General features: G+C 44.2%; 1 protein-coding gene across 5 annotated transcripts in view; it reads left to right on the top strand.

Moving 5' to 3' along the window:
- MORN1 (MORN repeat containing 1) overlaps positions 1-17,116 on the top strand; it is a 2,351,913-nt gene that overhangs the window by 1,230,850 nt on the left and 1,103,947 nt on the right. The gene's annotated exons all lie outside the window — the stretch shown is intronic.

The raw sequence follows: 17,116 nt of genomic DNA, 5'->3' as shown, positions 1-17,116 counted from the left end.
ATCTGAAGAGTGGTGACGTGACCCAATGCGGTTGGACCAAATGGTCACAGAACAACGTTGTGACCGCCAGCCACATCCTGCAGCAAAGCCACAGGAGCGCACACAGCAGAAGGCAACCATGTGAGCCAAGACCTGCAGCCCAGTCAAGAACCGGCAAAGAACTCCCGGAAAGCAGGTAACAGGAGAGAGAGAGAGAGAGAGACAGTCCAGATGGGGACTGGGTGTGAAAGAAGTAGTTGATCATAAGAGAGAGTGCCTCAGGAATCATTTTCATTGGCATAGGGGTTGGTCGCAAACCACTACTAAAGCTAACCATAAGAGAGAGTGCCTCAGGAGTCATCTTCCTCAGCACAGTGGTTTGTTTTAAACCACTGCTGAAGCTAACCATAACAGAGAGAGCCTCAGGATTCATCTTCCTCGGCACAGTGGTTGGTTGCAAACCACTGTTGAAATTAATAATATGAGAGAGTTCATTGAAAGTCAATTTTCTCATGGCAGTACCTCGCAGAAGAGTGAACCAGGACTGCCAAAACGAAGCCACAGAGAAGTACGGGTCGGGGACACGCATCCATAAGAAAAGAAGATTACAAACCATCTTCTGTGTCGCAGTACTTGGCACCACGTACTCCTGGGGGAAGAAGAGAAACTAAGGTCTGGGACCTTCATCACAATTGGATCATTCCTTTGTGAGAAACCCAGGGGAAGGTAAATCCCCCTACTGTTGTGAACTGTAAACCCGAGAAAGGCAAGGGGAAGGTAGACATTCCCATGGCATTGTGAACTGTGAGTTTGAGAAAAGCCAGGGGAAGGGACATTCCCCATGTGTTGTAACTTGAGGGATAAACGCCTTAAGAAATGCCAGGTGAAGAACCATTACCCCTGGTTTTGTGAACTGTGAACAAAGCTTGAGGAATGCCATGGGAAGGGAGTCATTCCCTGCAGGTGTTGGGAACTGTGAGAGCAAAGACTGAGGTGGCCAGGAGAAGAGAGTCCTTCTCCTGACAAGTGAACCCCCAAGAAGGATCAAGCAAGTCGTCCAGGGTAAAGGAGTCATTCTACCTTGGATATATATATATATATAGTACTAAAACCAGGGGAAGGGAATAATTCCCCCTGTTGGAGTACTTTCAACCAGAACTGTGGCACCTAGTCTAGGAGGAGGGAGTCATTCTCCAGGACCAAGAACTTTGGTACAACTGTTTAGTTATAAGTGTAAGGGACAGCGAGAGGGGCATTTTGACACAGGCAGGTGGACTTTTTAAGTTGCTCAGACATTGTGAAAGACCCATTAACACTTTAGTTAAGGCAGAGAAATGGTGTCCGGTCAAATGGTCGACAGGACAATTGGTCGACACCATTTGGTCGACAGGTCAAATGGTCGAATTTTTTTTTTATTTATATATATATTTTTAGGTTTTCGTTTAGGGAAAAAAGGGATTTTTAGCAAAAGAAAGGGGTTTGGGAGGGGACCCCCCCACCCCCAAAAAAAAAAAAATTGTGAAAAAACACACCAAAAATATCGACCAATTGACCTGTCAGCCTTTTGGTGTCGACCAATTGTCCTGTCGACCATTTATTTTCGACCAAATGACCTAGAACCCAGGGAAACCCCTCATAGATATAGGCAGAGATGGTTTTACTTTTATTTTCATTTCAAATAGGTCTATAGCAATCACTATGCTACCTTTGTGTCAGTCTCCTCCATCTGCATCCTTAGACCCCTTCAGAAAACCGCATCAGTGGACCTTGATGACTTGACCAATCACAGCTCTATTATGAATCTTTTTGTACCCAGCAAAGCTTCTGGAGGAAGTAGTAACACATCAATCAAAGACCTTCAAAGATGATGACTCCATATAGGATGAAGTGCAGACCGGCTTCTGTCCTCTGAATCAGTGATAACAGCACTCTTGGATGACCTAAAATGAGAAGCCGATAGTGGGAAAGTGGGTGCATTTACATTGTTGGACCTATCTGCGGCCTTCAATCCCAATAGTCATGATACCTTGATAACACACTTGGCAGAGTCAAGAGAACACACTCGTGGATTAAAAAATATTCAACAAATCAGCAGTTCTCGCCCCTTTTGAATCCACAATTGGATGTACTAGCTGTGGATCATTATCCTCACTCTTATTTAATGTCCATTTTACAGTGAAACTCTCATCAGGAATTTAGAAGCAACAATCTAACGGTGCAGACAACTCGTGAGTTTTAGGCTGAGCACCAATTTTGAAGAGCCCCATATAAAATTGTGCATCCTTGTATGCTCCTAATTAACAACTGAACGGGACAGCACTGACTCAAATCAAACCCCAGTAAAAACAAACATTCTGGTGTCAGGCGCTCGAGCTTCCTCAGAAATGTTGCCTAAAATAGTTGGCCTTCGAACTTGGTACCAGTCCCTCCTCCATCACTGCGATGCGTCTAGCTGTTTTAAAGGATGCCGATCTTTCAATGGCTCCTCGGCTATATGGTCCAGTGAAGAAATTAGTCTACCCTCCTAGCATGATGAATATACACTTCCATATCGTAGCTTCCAAGGTAACATGTTTTTCAGCACAATTATGTTAAATCTGAACCACTGGCACTGCTCTGGATAACCTTCCACACCACCGTTATTTAGACCGCCTGTGCCATTGCAAAAGGGGATCTGCCACAAGGCCGAAACATATTTGGGGTTGCTTGTGTTTCCGTGCAGAGGGGACCTGGCCTAGCAGTTCAGGCAGGGCTGCTCCCATTGGTGGCATTACCTGACTGATTTGCATATGGCTGAACCCCTTTTGCAATGGCGCAGACGAGCTAAAAACGGTGGTGTGGAAGGTTGCCGAGAGCAGTGCCAGTGGTTCAGATTTATTCAAAACCTTCCACCCATCACTTTTTTGGTTGTAGTTATATGTGACAAAAAGCCTTGTGCCACCAATGGCGTAGAATGCTTAGTATATACTCAACCTAATTTGGTCATAACCTACACTACCACAACCCTTGTCTGAACATCAACGGAGGACATCACATCTTGCAACCGCCGTGCATATTGTAAACTGTGTCCTAAATGTTTTAAACCACTGCTTTGTGTGATGGACATTTGGATCCGCACATTTTTGCCTACACTGACTCAAGATGCATGTGATGTCCCCGGGCACCTTGTGGTCTAGCCCCCCACATGCAGTTAAAGCAAGTCAGCATGTGCCAATCTTTTGAGCATTAGGCGGAGATGACATGTGTTTTTACTTTTCTTTCCGTCTCTTTGAGGCAAAACAAAAACACATGGCTGGTGGTCCCAAGTGCGTATGCTGTGTATCCGTGAGAATGCAGTGTGTATGAGTGTGGAGTGGGCAGAGAGACTCTTCACATTTCTTCAGAAGAGTAATGCAGGGAAGTGGTAACAGATCAGAAGCCTACCAGGCCTTTTTATTCCACCCACTGTGCCGGATTCAATAATGCAGAACCTTTTTTGTCTCCAGTGCTGCCTTTGCTCACACTATAATTTATGCAATTCTGCTTCTCATTCTGGCTCCACTACTCCTGTTTAAAGAGATGTCAAAGCGTTTGCCACCCTTTCTGTGATGGGGAATGTCCATGGGTTTCCCCTTTCCCTCCCCTGCAAATCTTTAAAGATCCCCACCAGAACCATCTGCCCTCCTCAACTGTGTTTACATATCACCCTTCCTGCTGCTCCTCTCCTTCAAATAGTGCAGATGTTTCTGTGAATCTCTCTTCATATGATTTCTTGCTTGATCTGGCACAGTGTATTAACTATATTCTGGATTATCTCTAATCTGTAGTTTTCCTTCTGGAAATATGGCTTCTAGAACTAGACACAGCACTTTGTGCGAGACGCCTAGAAATGAACACAATAACATTCATAACAACATCATCCATTCCCTTCAGGTGACGTTAGTCCAGTCCTGGTTTTAATTTTGCATCCTGAGACTTGTAGTTTTGCATTTCTCCTGCATGGGGTCTTGTGTGGTTTCACATGCTTATGAATATTCCCCAGAAGCGTGGGAATCCACGATAAAAAAGAAAGCAGTTTAGCTTTAAGCTAAAACGGCATGTCTCCTCTATACCACAAAACAAAAAAGTGTCCTGACAGGTTCACTAAATATATATATAAATTTAATTTATAATAAACTTCTCAATACCAGAAATATGGCACAAGCTATCTAAAGTATTTCCTAGGTATGTGTTTTACAGTTTTCTGTGTCCACCTAAGTTTTCATAGGGGTACATTTTACAAAAATCACCATTTCGTACTTCTGTTTAAGCATTATACAGAAGTAACTTTTTATTATTTCAATTATTACTCATAAGCAAGGTCTGTCAATTACCAAGCACTATTAGCTCAACATAAATTCCAAATCAAGCACAAAATGTACAAAAAAGAACCAATAAATATCCATGTTCATGTACACAGTATTTCATACAATGCAAAAGACAGTTATATACACACATTAGAAAAAAACATTTGAAAAAACTTTTTCTCAGAATAGTCAACACTATATAAATTTTGAAGTTGATAGGCCCCCACTCAGAGGTTGAAACCATATGTCTCTGGATTATAAATTTTCAGTTCCATTGGGGGCATTTTCAATTGGTTAGCTAAACTCAAGGTCTACTAGCTAAACTCGGGGTCTACGTGTGACACCAGGATAAATCTAGAAGGTGTCATACTCGCACACGAATAAAACAGAAAGTGCGAGTAAACTGCGTTTCGGCGGAGTGGGCCATTCCGCCTTCCTCAGGACCAGTAGAAGTCGTGACCCCTGAGGTGCAGAAAAAATAAAAAAGGAGAAAAAGACAAGAAACATAGTCTCACTAGGAACCACAGGATCACAATCAAAATACCTCGAAATAATGTGTCCCGTGACTTTTAGGGCATGCAACTACAAGTTCCACAATGCATTGGGCTCATAATTCTGTGAAAGCAGAGTGATGTGCATGAAACCAATCCTGCTATAAGGGGAGCCTGTGGGACATATTCACCTCTTGTGCAAAAAACAAAGAAGCATTATTTTAAAAGAACTGGATAAAAACCAATGTAAAACCATTAGTAATGTGTCATGAAGCAGACATATGTATAAAACTTTCAGAGAGCATAGCCACTAGACCATGGAGCGAGGTTAATCAAAAACCAAAAGTTACAGTTAAAAAGTAGTGCAGTGCAATCCAGTTTTGAAATATAAGCACCTTGTATGTATCTGCACTAATGAGAAAGAGTGCACCAAAAAGTGTAAAACACCAAATGTGCGCACTCACGTGTCTGGGGCTCAAGCTCAGATTCGTTCCTTCACGTTTACAAATTGACGTTACTGTTTCAAAGGTGAAGTCAACATATGAAATTAGTGTAGGCGAACCGGCATTAGCATAGTAATCCAGAGGTTGTAAACAAAATACATATTGGCAACAACCAGTCGCTAACTCTACCTTTAAATGGGAGAAGCTGTGCAGTAGTCGCTTGGCGTCTCTCTATAGATGCAGGGCACTAGGATGTTATTCGGGAAGCCTTGCACAATTCAAAAATGTGCCCGGCATGGACTGGAGCCTCCCGCTCCATTATGTTTGGAATCTACAACAGAATGGCATGGTCAAAAGTTGCCGCTTATCCACATAAAATAAAGGGCAATGTGGAGGCTGAAGCAAGGCTGCCTAGATTTGTTACCTTTGTGCTGAAACCGTGATGTGCAGGTTGTGCCTCTCTCTCTCAGAGCTAGAAACGAGTGTGTCAGAGAGTCTTGCAGGCATGACCATAGTACACCTAACTAGCATGCGAGCCTCGGCAGGGACCTAGCCTTGCAACAGCGCCACAGGAGCTGTGTGGTAAGAAGTGGAATAGCAACCAAATGCTTGTAAAAACGAAAGAGGCACAAATACACGGTGATGTTCATTAGTCTGCAATCCCTCGTTTTCATGCACCAACAATTGAATCACATGGGCTGAAAGGAGAAACAAAATAGAGTCAGCTGTGTGCAGAAGCACATCATCTAGATGTAAAGGGTGGCAGAAATATCCTGCAGATGCACCTCAGTGTAAATCCCCACAAAAGGATACACATATCTCCACTCATGCCTACTGCAGACGATACCTTAAGGCATGTGTTATTAAAGGCGTTGCTATGCCCACCTAAAAGTAGACTCCTCATTTAAACCTTTAGTTTTATTCATGGAGTCAAGCCTATAAATCCATCTCGCCTCCTTGTACAGTAAGGTTTTTTGTGTGTTCATGCTGTTTTTCACAACATCAATCACCCACCATTTGAGGTCATCTGGAGAGTGTTGCAATTCCAAAAAGTGTGATACCATTGGGGCTGCATGGTTACGACATCTGATTCTCGAACGGTGTTCACCGATCCTTATGGAGATGGCACGAGTGGTCTGGCCTACATACCTCAAGCCACAAGGGCATTCAATGCAATAAATCACATTGCATGATTTGCAATTGGACATGAATCTAATGTCCCATTGTTTTGTACCAATCTGGAATTTTAAGGTTTTACTCGTAAATTTGCACGCCCTGCAGTTCCCGCAGGGAAAGTGTCCCACAATGGGACGTAAAACTCGTTGACTGATGTTAGTTCTGTGATCAGATTTTGCATGCACCAATTGATCTCGAAAGTTCTTTGATCTTTTAAAGGCGAACAGAGGCTTTCCTAGATTGGGTAAACAGGTAGAAATCATAGGCCAATATTTCATTAGGGCCTTTTTCACTGCAAAGGATTCAGTGCTGTAAGTAGTGACACAGGCAACCCTCTCTTGTGTAGGGGTTTGAATTTTGGGTGTCAATAGGCTCTCTCTTGTTGTGAACCTCGCCCTTTTAAGGGCTTTCTTTACTATTTTTTTAGGATATCCGCGTTCTCTTAAGTCTCCAGCTAGTTGGTCTGCATGTTTATAATAATCTGAGACTGTAGTACAGTTCCGTCGGAGTCTAAGGAACTGGCTGTATGGCAAATTTTCTTTCAGTGCCCTCGGATGAAAACTGGAGAAATGTAAAGGGGTGTTGCGATCTGTAGTTTTTTTATAGAGAGAGCAAGATAGATGACCCATATTGGCAGTCATTTGTAGGTCCAGAAAATGGATTGTATGGTGGTCATACTCCATGGTGAAAGTAATAGTATCGTGTTGTCCGTTGAGATATGTTAAGAATTGCCCAAGTAGTTCTTTGTTCCCTTCCCAGATGAAAATAATATCATCTATATATCTGTACCATTTGGAAATGTGTGAAATAAAGGGATTGTTGTCATTTAGTACAAATCTGTCTTCAAAGTTAGCCATAAACAATATCGCCAAACTCGGGGCAAATGCTGCACCCATCGCCGTACCTCCAATTTGGAGGTAGAACTGGTCTGCATACTTGAAGAAATTTTTCTGTAAGGCAATGGCCATAAGTTCTACAATTAATGCTGCTGGTACTCTTTGTTGGGTGGCTACTTGGGCAATTCTTAACATATCTCAACGGACTACACAATACTATTACTTTCACCATGGAGTATGACCACCATACAATCCATTTTCTGGACCTACAAATTACTGCCAATATGGGTCATCTATCTTGCTCTCTCTATAAAAAAACTACAGATCGCAACACCACTTTACATTTCTCCAGTTTTCATCCGAGGGCACTGAAAGAAAATTTGCCATACAGCCAGTTCCTTAGACTCCGACGAAACTGTACTACAGTCTCAGATTATTATAAACATGCAGACCAACAAGCTGGAGACTTAAGAGAACGCGGATATCCTAAAAAAATAGTAAAGAAAGCCCTTAAAAGGGCGAGGTTCACAACAAGAGAGAGCCTATTGACACCCAAAATTCAAACCCCTTCACAAGAGAGGGTTGCCTGTGTCACTACTTACAGCACTGAATCCTTTGCAGTGAAAAAGGCCCTAATGAAATATTGGCCTATGATTTCTACCTGTTTACCCAATCTAGGAAAGCCTCTGTTCGCCTTTAAAAGATCAAAGAAATTTCGAGATCAATTGGTGCATGCAAAATCTGATCACAGAACTAACATCAGTCAACGAGTTTTACGTCCCATTGTGGGACACTTTCCCTGCGGGAATTGCAGGGCGTGCAAATTTACGAGTAAAACCTTAAAATTCCAGATTGGTACAAAACAATGGGACATTAGATTCATGTCCAATTGCAAATCATGCAATGTGATTTATTGCATTGAATGCCCTTGTGGCTTGAGGTATGTAGGCCAGACCACTCGTGCCATCTCCATAAGGATCGGTGAACACCGTTAGAGAATTAGATGTCCTAACCATGCAGCCCCAATGGTATCACACTTTTTGGAATTGCAACACTCTCCAGATGACCTCAAATGGTGGGTGATTGATGTTGTGAAAAACAGCATGAACACACAAAAAACCTTACTGTACAAGGAGGCGAGATGGATTTATAGGCTTGACTCCATGAATAAAACTAAAGGTTTAAATGAGGAGTCTACTTTTAGGTGGGCATAGCAACGCCTTTAATAACACATGCCTTAAGGTATCGTCTGCAGTAGGCATGAGTGGAGATATGTGTATCCTTTTGTGGGGATTTACACTGAGGTGCATCTGCAGAATATTTCTGCCACCCTTTACATCTAGATGATGTGCTTCTGCACACAGCTGACTCTATTTTGTTTCTCCTTTCAGCCCATGTGATTCAATTGTTGGTGCATGAAAACGAGGGATTGCAGACTAATGAACATCACCGTGTATTTGTGCCTCTTTCGTTTTTACAAGCATTTGGTTGCTATTCCACTTCTTACCACACAGCTCCTGTGGCGCTGTTGCAAGGCGAGGTCCCTGCCGAGGCTCGCATGCTAGTTAGGTGTACTATGGTCATGCCTGCAAGACTCTCTGACACACTCGTTTCTAGCTCTGAGAGAGAGAGGCACAGTACAATGAATAAGGCACTTGACTTGATTGCCCCCACCAAGCTACGTAAAAGTAAACAACTTTGTCACCTTAATAATTGGTTCACGCCACACCTGAAAGACCTTAGAATCCAAAAAAGAAAGTTGCAGTCTATCTGGCAACACTCACCTACTGAGGAGAACAAAACGAAATTAGCTACCATTACCAAACAGTATAAAAAGGAAATTATAAAAACCAAAAAAAACACCTTTAATGACAGAATCTCCAAAGCCAAATCAGACACCAAGGAGCTATTCTCCATCCTCCGCGAAATGGAATCACCCATAACCCCTCCAGACAATACTCCTAAAAATAAGCCTTGGTGCACCAACATACAAAATGCCCTGGCGGATAAAATTAGCCGGCTCCAAATTAAAATTGCTAACAAAAAAGCCTCCTTGCCGTCGCAAACAGAGTCTATACCGCAACCTCAGCCCCTCCTTAACCAAGCTAACACCCCTCACCCATTCAGCTTTAGAAAAGTATCTACACTAGAGACAGAAAAAATTATACTATCTCTAAAGCCTTCCAATTGCAAAGGAGACAACTGCCCGGCCCAAATAATAAAAGATGCAGCTCAAGACCTAGCACCCTTCATTTCAAAACTTATCAATGCATCCTTCAAGTCTAATCTAGTACCCAATAACCTCAAACAATCCTGGGTACTTCCCTTGCTAAGAAAACAAACTCTTGACCCTGCAATACCAACTAACTATAGACCCATCACTACCGTCCCATTCCTTCTTAAAATCATTGACAGAGTAGCATACCTGCAAATTCAGGACTACCTAGAAACTAACAATTTACTAGGCACACGGCAATCTGGCTTCCGCCCCCTTCATGGTACTGAAACAGCCCTGATTGACCTTAAGACACAAATTGACGAGTTGAAGGATAATGGTAAATCAGCTATGCTACTCCTCCTTGACCTATCTGCGGCATTTGACTTGGTAGATCATGTAGTTTTATGCAATCACCTAAGCTCGGCCGCACATTTCTCAAGTAATGCCATAACCTGGGTACAATCCTTCCTTGCAAACCGGACAATGAGAGTCTTCTCCCCCTTAGCAGCTGCTGACCCCATACAAGTCTCATGCGGTGTTCCCCAAGGATCATGTGTTTCTCCGACGATGTACAACATCTTTACTAAACCCTTGTTTGACAAGTTGGACAGACTAGGTGTTGTCTACACTAACTATGCAGACGACACTCAGATTCTAATCCCCCTTTCAGGTAACTTCTTGGAAGACACGGCCTTAGTAAATAAGATATATCTCCTCATTCAGGCTTGGATGGCATCACACGGCCTCTGCCTGAACGACGACAAGACTGAGCTACTGATCCTTGGCTCAGCATTGACCATCAAAAAACTTGACCCCAACTATGCCTCATTCAACATTGACAATAACGTCATTAAAGTGATCCCTGCCGTCAAGACCCTTGGGGTTTATCTTGACTCAGCGCTTACCTTCAAAAAACAAACGAACTCTCTAGCATCTTCCACTGCATATACTTGCAAATTGATCCGAGCATGCAGACCATTTCTAACTGAAACTAGCTGCATTACATTAGCCAATGCCCTCATCATATCTAAGCTAGATTATTGCAATGCCCTCTATGCAGGTTCCAACAAGTATATCCTAGACAAACTACAAACTCTCCAAAACAACGCTATCAGAGTAGCTTTAAATATTCCTAACAGAGCTCACATCTCCGCCTTTAGGAAAAATATCCACTGGCTAAAAATCAAAGACAGGATCGCCCTCAAAATACTTTCCCTTACATCCAAATGTCTTAACAACATAGCCCCTCCCTACCTGGCAAACAGAATCCACAAGAGAACCTCAAACCGTCCTACCAGATTGACTAACGCATTCACCTTAGTGATGCCTAGATACAAAAAGTGTACAGCTGGCGGCTCTAGTTTCCCCGTCATAGCCGCGCAAACATGGAACAAACTCCCTCTGGATCTTAGAATGGACCAACCCTACCTCGGCTTCAGGCGAAAAGTCCTCACTTGGATTCGCACCAATGACACTTAGTATGACCTCCCACCTCATAGATACTAGACAACCGTAATGACATCTGCACGACAAACGACACCTGTAACCAGATGAATGACATCTGGTCAATTAGACTGATCTGTATTTTATTTTTATTTTATTTTTTCTTCCTTTTTTTCTGCTCTTTGTATACCTACTTCTGCTTTAATTGTGAACTGCATAAACTGTATGCTTCCTGTAACTAAGTCTTCAAGTAACCTTGTACTGCTCTGCGCCCAGCTACCCTTGCGGGTTTGGTTCCGCGCTATATCAAATAAACAAACAAACAAACAAACAAACAAACAAACCTGCACATCACGGTTTCAGCACAAAGGTAACAAATCTAGGCAGCCTTGCTTCAGCCTCCACATTGCCCTTTATTTTATGTGGATAAGCGGCAACTTTTGACCATGCCATTCTGTTGTAGATTCCAAACATAATGGAGCGGGAGGCTCCAGTCCATGCCGGGCACATTTTTGAATTGTGCAAGGCTTCCCGAATAACATCCTAGTGCCCTGCATCTATAGAGAGACGCCAAGCGACTACTGCACAGCTTCTCCCATTTAAAGGTAGAGTTAGCGACTGGTTGTTGCCAATATGTATTTTGTTTACAACCTCTGGATTACTATGCTAATGCCGGTTCGCCTACACTAATTTCATATGTTGACTTCACCTTTGAAACAGTAACGTCAATTTGTAAACGTGAAGGAACGAATCTGAGCTTGAGCCCCAGACACGTGAGTGCGCACATTTGGTGTTTTACACTTTTTGGTGCACTCTTTCTCATTAGTGCAGATACATACAAGGTGCTTATATTTCAAAACTGGATTGCACTGCACTACTTTTTAACTGTAACTTTTGGTTTTTGATTAACCTCGCTCCATGGTCTAGTGGCTATGCTCTCTGAAAGTTTTATACATATGTCTGCTTCATGACACATTACTAATGGTTTTACATTGGTTTTTATCCAGTTCTTTTAAAATAATGCTTCTTTGTTTTTTGCACAAGAGGTGAATATGTCCCACAGGCTCCCCTTATAGCAGGATTGGTTTCATGCACATCACTCTGCTTTCACAGACTTATGAGCCCAATGCATTGTGGAACTTGTAGTTGCATGCCCTAAAAGTCACGGGACACATTATTTCGAGGTATTTTGATTGTGATCCTGTGGTTCCTAGTGAGACTATGTTTCTTGTCTTTTTCTCCTTTTTTATTTTTTCTGCACCTCAGGGGTCACGACTTCTACTGGTCCTGAGGAAGGCGGAATGGCCCACTCCGCCGAAACATAGTTTACTCGCACTTTCTGTTTTATTCGTGTGCGAGTATGACACCTTCTAGATTTATCCTGGTGTCACACGTAGACCCCGAGTTTAGCTAGTAGACCTTGAGTTTAGCTAACCAATTGAAAATGCCCCCAATGGAACTGAAAATTTATAATCCAGAGACATATGGTTTCAACCTCTGAGTGGGGGCCTATCAACTTCAAAATTTATATAGTGTTGACTATTCTGAGAAAAAGTTTTTTCAAATGTTTTTTTCTAAGGTGTGTATATAACTGTCTTTTGCATTGTATGAAATACTGTGTACATGAACATGGATATTTATTGGTTCTTTTTTGTACATATTGTGCTTGATTTGGAATTTATGTTGAGCTAATAGTGCTTGGTAATTGACAGACCTTGCTTATGAGTAATAATTGAAATAAAAAAAAGTTACTTCTGTATAATGCTTAAACAGAAGTACGAAATGGTGATTTTTGTAAAATGTATCCCTATGAAAACTTAGGTGGACACAGAAAACTGTAAATCACATACCTAGGAAATACTTTAGATAGCTTGTGCCATATTTCTGGTATTGAGAAGTTTATTATAAATTAAATTTATATATATATTTAGTGAACCTGTCAGGACACTTTTTTGTTTTGTGGTTTAGTGATTTCCCAGTCCTTGACAGAGTAGGGATATACCCTCTAGTGCATTATGTCTCCTCTATAGCCTATTAGTGTCCTTTGGGCATACTGGCCCCAGCCAATGACATTTGTCCTCCTAAACTCCACCCCTGGTGGCCATCTTTAGATTTTACAGCAAGCTTCTAGTTTTGGGAGTCCTTGTAAATCGTTTGTTTTGTGCTGTTGTTTGAAGAAATATTCCATCTCTTCATTGTCAAACACTGTGCAGCGACTACCAGCAGCGGGGACCAATTGTCGGCAAAGATCTTCAATCCATTGTTGGGTCTTCAGCCCGTGGCGCTGCAGGCCCAGATTTGGGCCTGCACCTTCAGACCTCGACCATGGTGGAGGCCACAAAGAAATGCCTCTTCACGCCCTATGAAAACTGCGGACTGAAGAATATCTTCATCGAGGATCGGCACCTCAAATACTTTTACTGTCTTCATCCCGACCACAACGCGAACGGCTGTTTAATTTGACAATCCTTTTCGTTGAATAATTGGATGGACCGCCATCGGAGGTTGGTGGCATGGATCAAGGAGGAGAAGGCGTCTGACGCAGCCGCCAGGCATAGCCATGCCTCTTCCAGGGCCAGAAGGTCCACTGAGCATAAGCTCTCTGGTAAGAAGAGGTTGAGGTCCTTTGAGGATACTTCCTTGGTGAAGATCCAGAAGAAGGAACATTCCCACACTCTATTGCCTTCCTTGTTTACAGTCTCCATGGTTGCGGGACCCAGTTCTGAGAAGGGCCGGTCGCCGTCACCCACTCTGTCGACGTTTAGCCTAACGACAGGTGGATTACCTCTGTCCGCGGGGAAGTTGCTGGCCTCGTGCGCCAAGTCCAGGTCATCATTGAAGACGAGCAGGTCATTTAAGCACCCATCACTGGTTCCACCATTGTCGACATGAGCCGGGTCGATAACATCATCTAGCAAGACGGTCGCCCCATTGACGACCGTCCCATCGATAAATACCTCGTCGATGACTACGTCAGCAAAGTCTCCGAAGTCAAGTCTTCCTTTGATGGCTGCTACCCCAAAGGGGACGTCAGTGACTGTCAGCTTTAGCTCTGCAACGGTCACCATACCCAAGGTATCTCTGCCTCTCAGACATCCATCAATGGTTCTGACAACAATCCTGTTGATGGAGGCACCTATTCCTGCTCTGCAGGCTCCTGTTGTCGCCACTTTCCCAAGAGGCTCTGATCTGGTGAGGGACATGCCCCCAGCTCTAGAAATCCTGCCCAGGCCCACCAAGGTTGTGCCACTCTTTACTCTGGCTCCTCTGGGATCCCCCAGGAGGTCACCAGCCATCTGCACCCATTCCGAATAAAACCCTTCTGGCAGATCCTCTTCAGATCAGTAAGCGGGACAAGGGGAACCCAACCCCATTCTGCCTATGCCTCATCAGACGTCACCAACCTGTGGGCCTTCCCAGCTGTCTAGCCCTCAAAGGGGCTCAGGCATAGCTCCTGCTCCTGCTGTACCGGCTGCACCTGTTTCTGCGCCAAGGGATACATCCTTGGACATTCTAACCACGCTGCACAGTCTGGTAGCTGAAATTCAGCAGCGACTGCCCACTGCTCCTGCACCTGCTCTGGGAAAGAGTCCTCCCAGGCCTCCTTGGCATCAGCCGATACCGCCTCATAAGGCCCCTGTTACCCCTCAGCCTGTGCTAGAGGCTCTGTCCCCTGTGGTAGAGGAGCCAGTTCAAACGGCTACTGGCACAGACATTGACACCACCGGTAGTCACACAGATGAGTTGGATGACTACCTTCCCGCAGATGGGGAAGGTTTGGGTGTCGATGAGTCCGCCAGGGCCTCTCCCCGGGCAACATTGGCTCTTTCCACTCTATCATCTGAAAGGCTACCAAACTCTTCAACATGGTGCCAGAAGAAAAGAAGGAGAGTATCCTTTTTTTGAACGACGGAAGTCCTCCAAGAAGACCATCGTCTCAGTCCCTTTGTTGGATGACATATGGGATGATGGCTTGGCAGTCATGAAGACCCCTAACACCATACCTGCTAAGCATGACTAGTTGAAGAAGTAGTACCGGGTTCCACAGCAGCCTCCACGATCAAGGGTGCCAACACCCTCGCCATCCTGTCAAGGTACGACAGGGAGCTGTGGTATAAATTGGGGCACATCCTCGACTTCTTCACTGATGATAAGAAGGCCGAAGCCTTGGCCTTGTTTCAGGAGGAAGAAGTGGCTACTGATCACGCCATCACTGTCTCTCTCGACAGAGTGGACTCCAGGTTCTGCCAGATGGGGAATGGTGTAGCTCTCTGGTGCCAAGGTTGGTTCAAAGCCACGAATTTCCATACAGTTGTGCAGACCAAAGTTATTGACATGTCGTTCAATGGGGACAAACTGTTGGGTAAAGCGTTCGATGACACTCTCCAGGCTATCGAGATTCACAGAGATGGTGCATTCTCTGGGAACCCTGCAGCAGAGGAGGACATTCTTTCATTCCCCTAAGGGGAGAGTCTCCAGATCTTCCAAGGGTTACACCACCCCCTATCGTCAGCCGTCTGTCGCCAGGAGGTTAACAGGGGATGCTCCCAGGCCTACCGCAGTGCCACCCAGCATCATTGTCACCCCCCCCCCCATCCAGGACGCAGATGCCGAAGCAGGTCTGAACCAGGCTAGAACCGTGCCCCCATTTCTGTACCCGAGTGGGAGGCTGACCAACAAACTTTATCGATTAGTGGCGAACGATGTCCACAGACAAATGGGTGCTGGATATTCTTCAGCAGGGGCACGCTTTGGAATTTAAAGAAAGTGACCCTGCATTCCTCCTATCGCTCATCAAGAGCTGCACATGGCACAGCTGCTACAGGAGGTTCAAGCCATGCTACGCAAAGGGGCAATAGAACAGTCCCTCATTGCTGATGGAGCTCTGGAGTTCACTCCATATACTTCCTGGTAAGGAAGAAGTCAGGACGGTGGTGACCAATCCTAGGCTTAAGATGCCTCAACAAGTTCCTCAAATCCCAAAAGTTCGGGATGGTCCCGTTTCAGCACCATGTGCTCAACCAGCTGGACGAAGGGGATTTTCTGGAAATTCTTGATTAGTAGGATGCATACTTCCACATCCCCCTTCATTGCAAACACCAGATGATCCTGCGTTATGTCTTCCAGGGGCAACATTACTAGTTCAAGGCCCTTCCCTTTGGACTGAAAGCAGCTCCAAGGGTGTTTACCAAATGATTGGCCCTGGTGCCAGCTCATCTGCTCCGCAAGGAAATCCATGTCCACCCTCACCTGGACGATTGGCTCCTCCTGTCCTCCTCCCACGCACAAGAAACCCAGAACACAGCAGAGACCATCCAACTTCTGACTTTGCTAGGATTCTCAATTAACTATCCGAAGTCCTGCGTAGTGCCATCTCAGAATGCACTGCTCCTGGTTGCTGTAGGGAGGCATGGTATCACAAGTATGACACTGACACAACAGGTACAATTTGTAAAACCTTAATTGAAGTTGTTGGGGCTGGATTAACTCCTACTTTGCCCTATAATTAAGATGGGAGTAGTCACGACCATCACAGGATAAACTAAACAGTGCTAGTGGAGTCCATAAAATCAAAATGGCCTATGCTAACAAAAACCTAATGCCTGCCCTAGTTCTTGTACAAAAAGTGTATGAAGGAGAAATGTATGCAAAGGAAAAATCAGTGTTCAAAAGAATAAATATAGTTGAAGCAGCTCTCCTCCCCATGTTAGACCTCATGGAGTAAGGCTGTCTCCATAGGCAGGATTACACTCTCTGGCTCGTCTTTCAACACAATAAACAGTTCCAAAACATGGGTCGAGGCCCGCCCGGCCTTTCACATTAAAGTGTCTTTTCCTGACTTCAAAATAAGGTTTCAACAAAAAGTTCATGTAGGTTCTCTGTCGGGCTCAGACCCTTCACAACAAAGTTCACGTTTGTCCCCCTCTGTCGTGCTCAGACCTCTCACAACAATGTTCAACAAAACCTGCAATGGGGATCCCTTCCCCAAGTTTATTACACTTCGGGTCTCCCTATGTCGGGCTCAGACCACTTTCGGATGACGAAGAGTTTCGAATGTGCGTGGCTTTCTTTACAGACCACTGGAGGACCACTTTGACTCAAAGTTCATGGTTTAACTTTCCCTCTCCCCTTCTCAAGGAGTACATTTTGCCTAATTTACTTTTGCCGTTAATTCGCTTTATCACTTCAAACAATGTACATTTCA

The sequence above is a fragment of the Ambystoma mexicanum genome, chromosome 8 (genome assembly GCF_040938575.1).
Source record: "Ambystoma mexicanum isolate Mex_15411 chromosome 8, UKY_AmexF1_1, whole genome shotgun sequence".
Taxonomy (NCBI): Eukaryota; Metazoa; Chordata; class Amphibia; order Caudata; family Ambystomatidae; genus Ambystoma; species Ambystoma mexicanum.
This window is presented reverse-complemented; position numbering and strand designations above follow the sequence as displayed.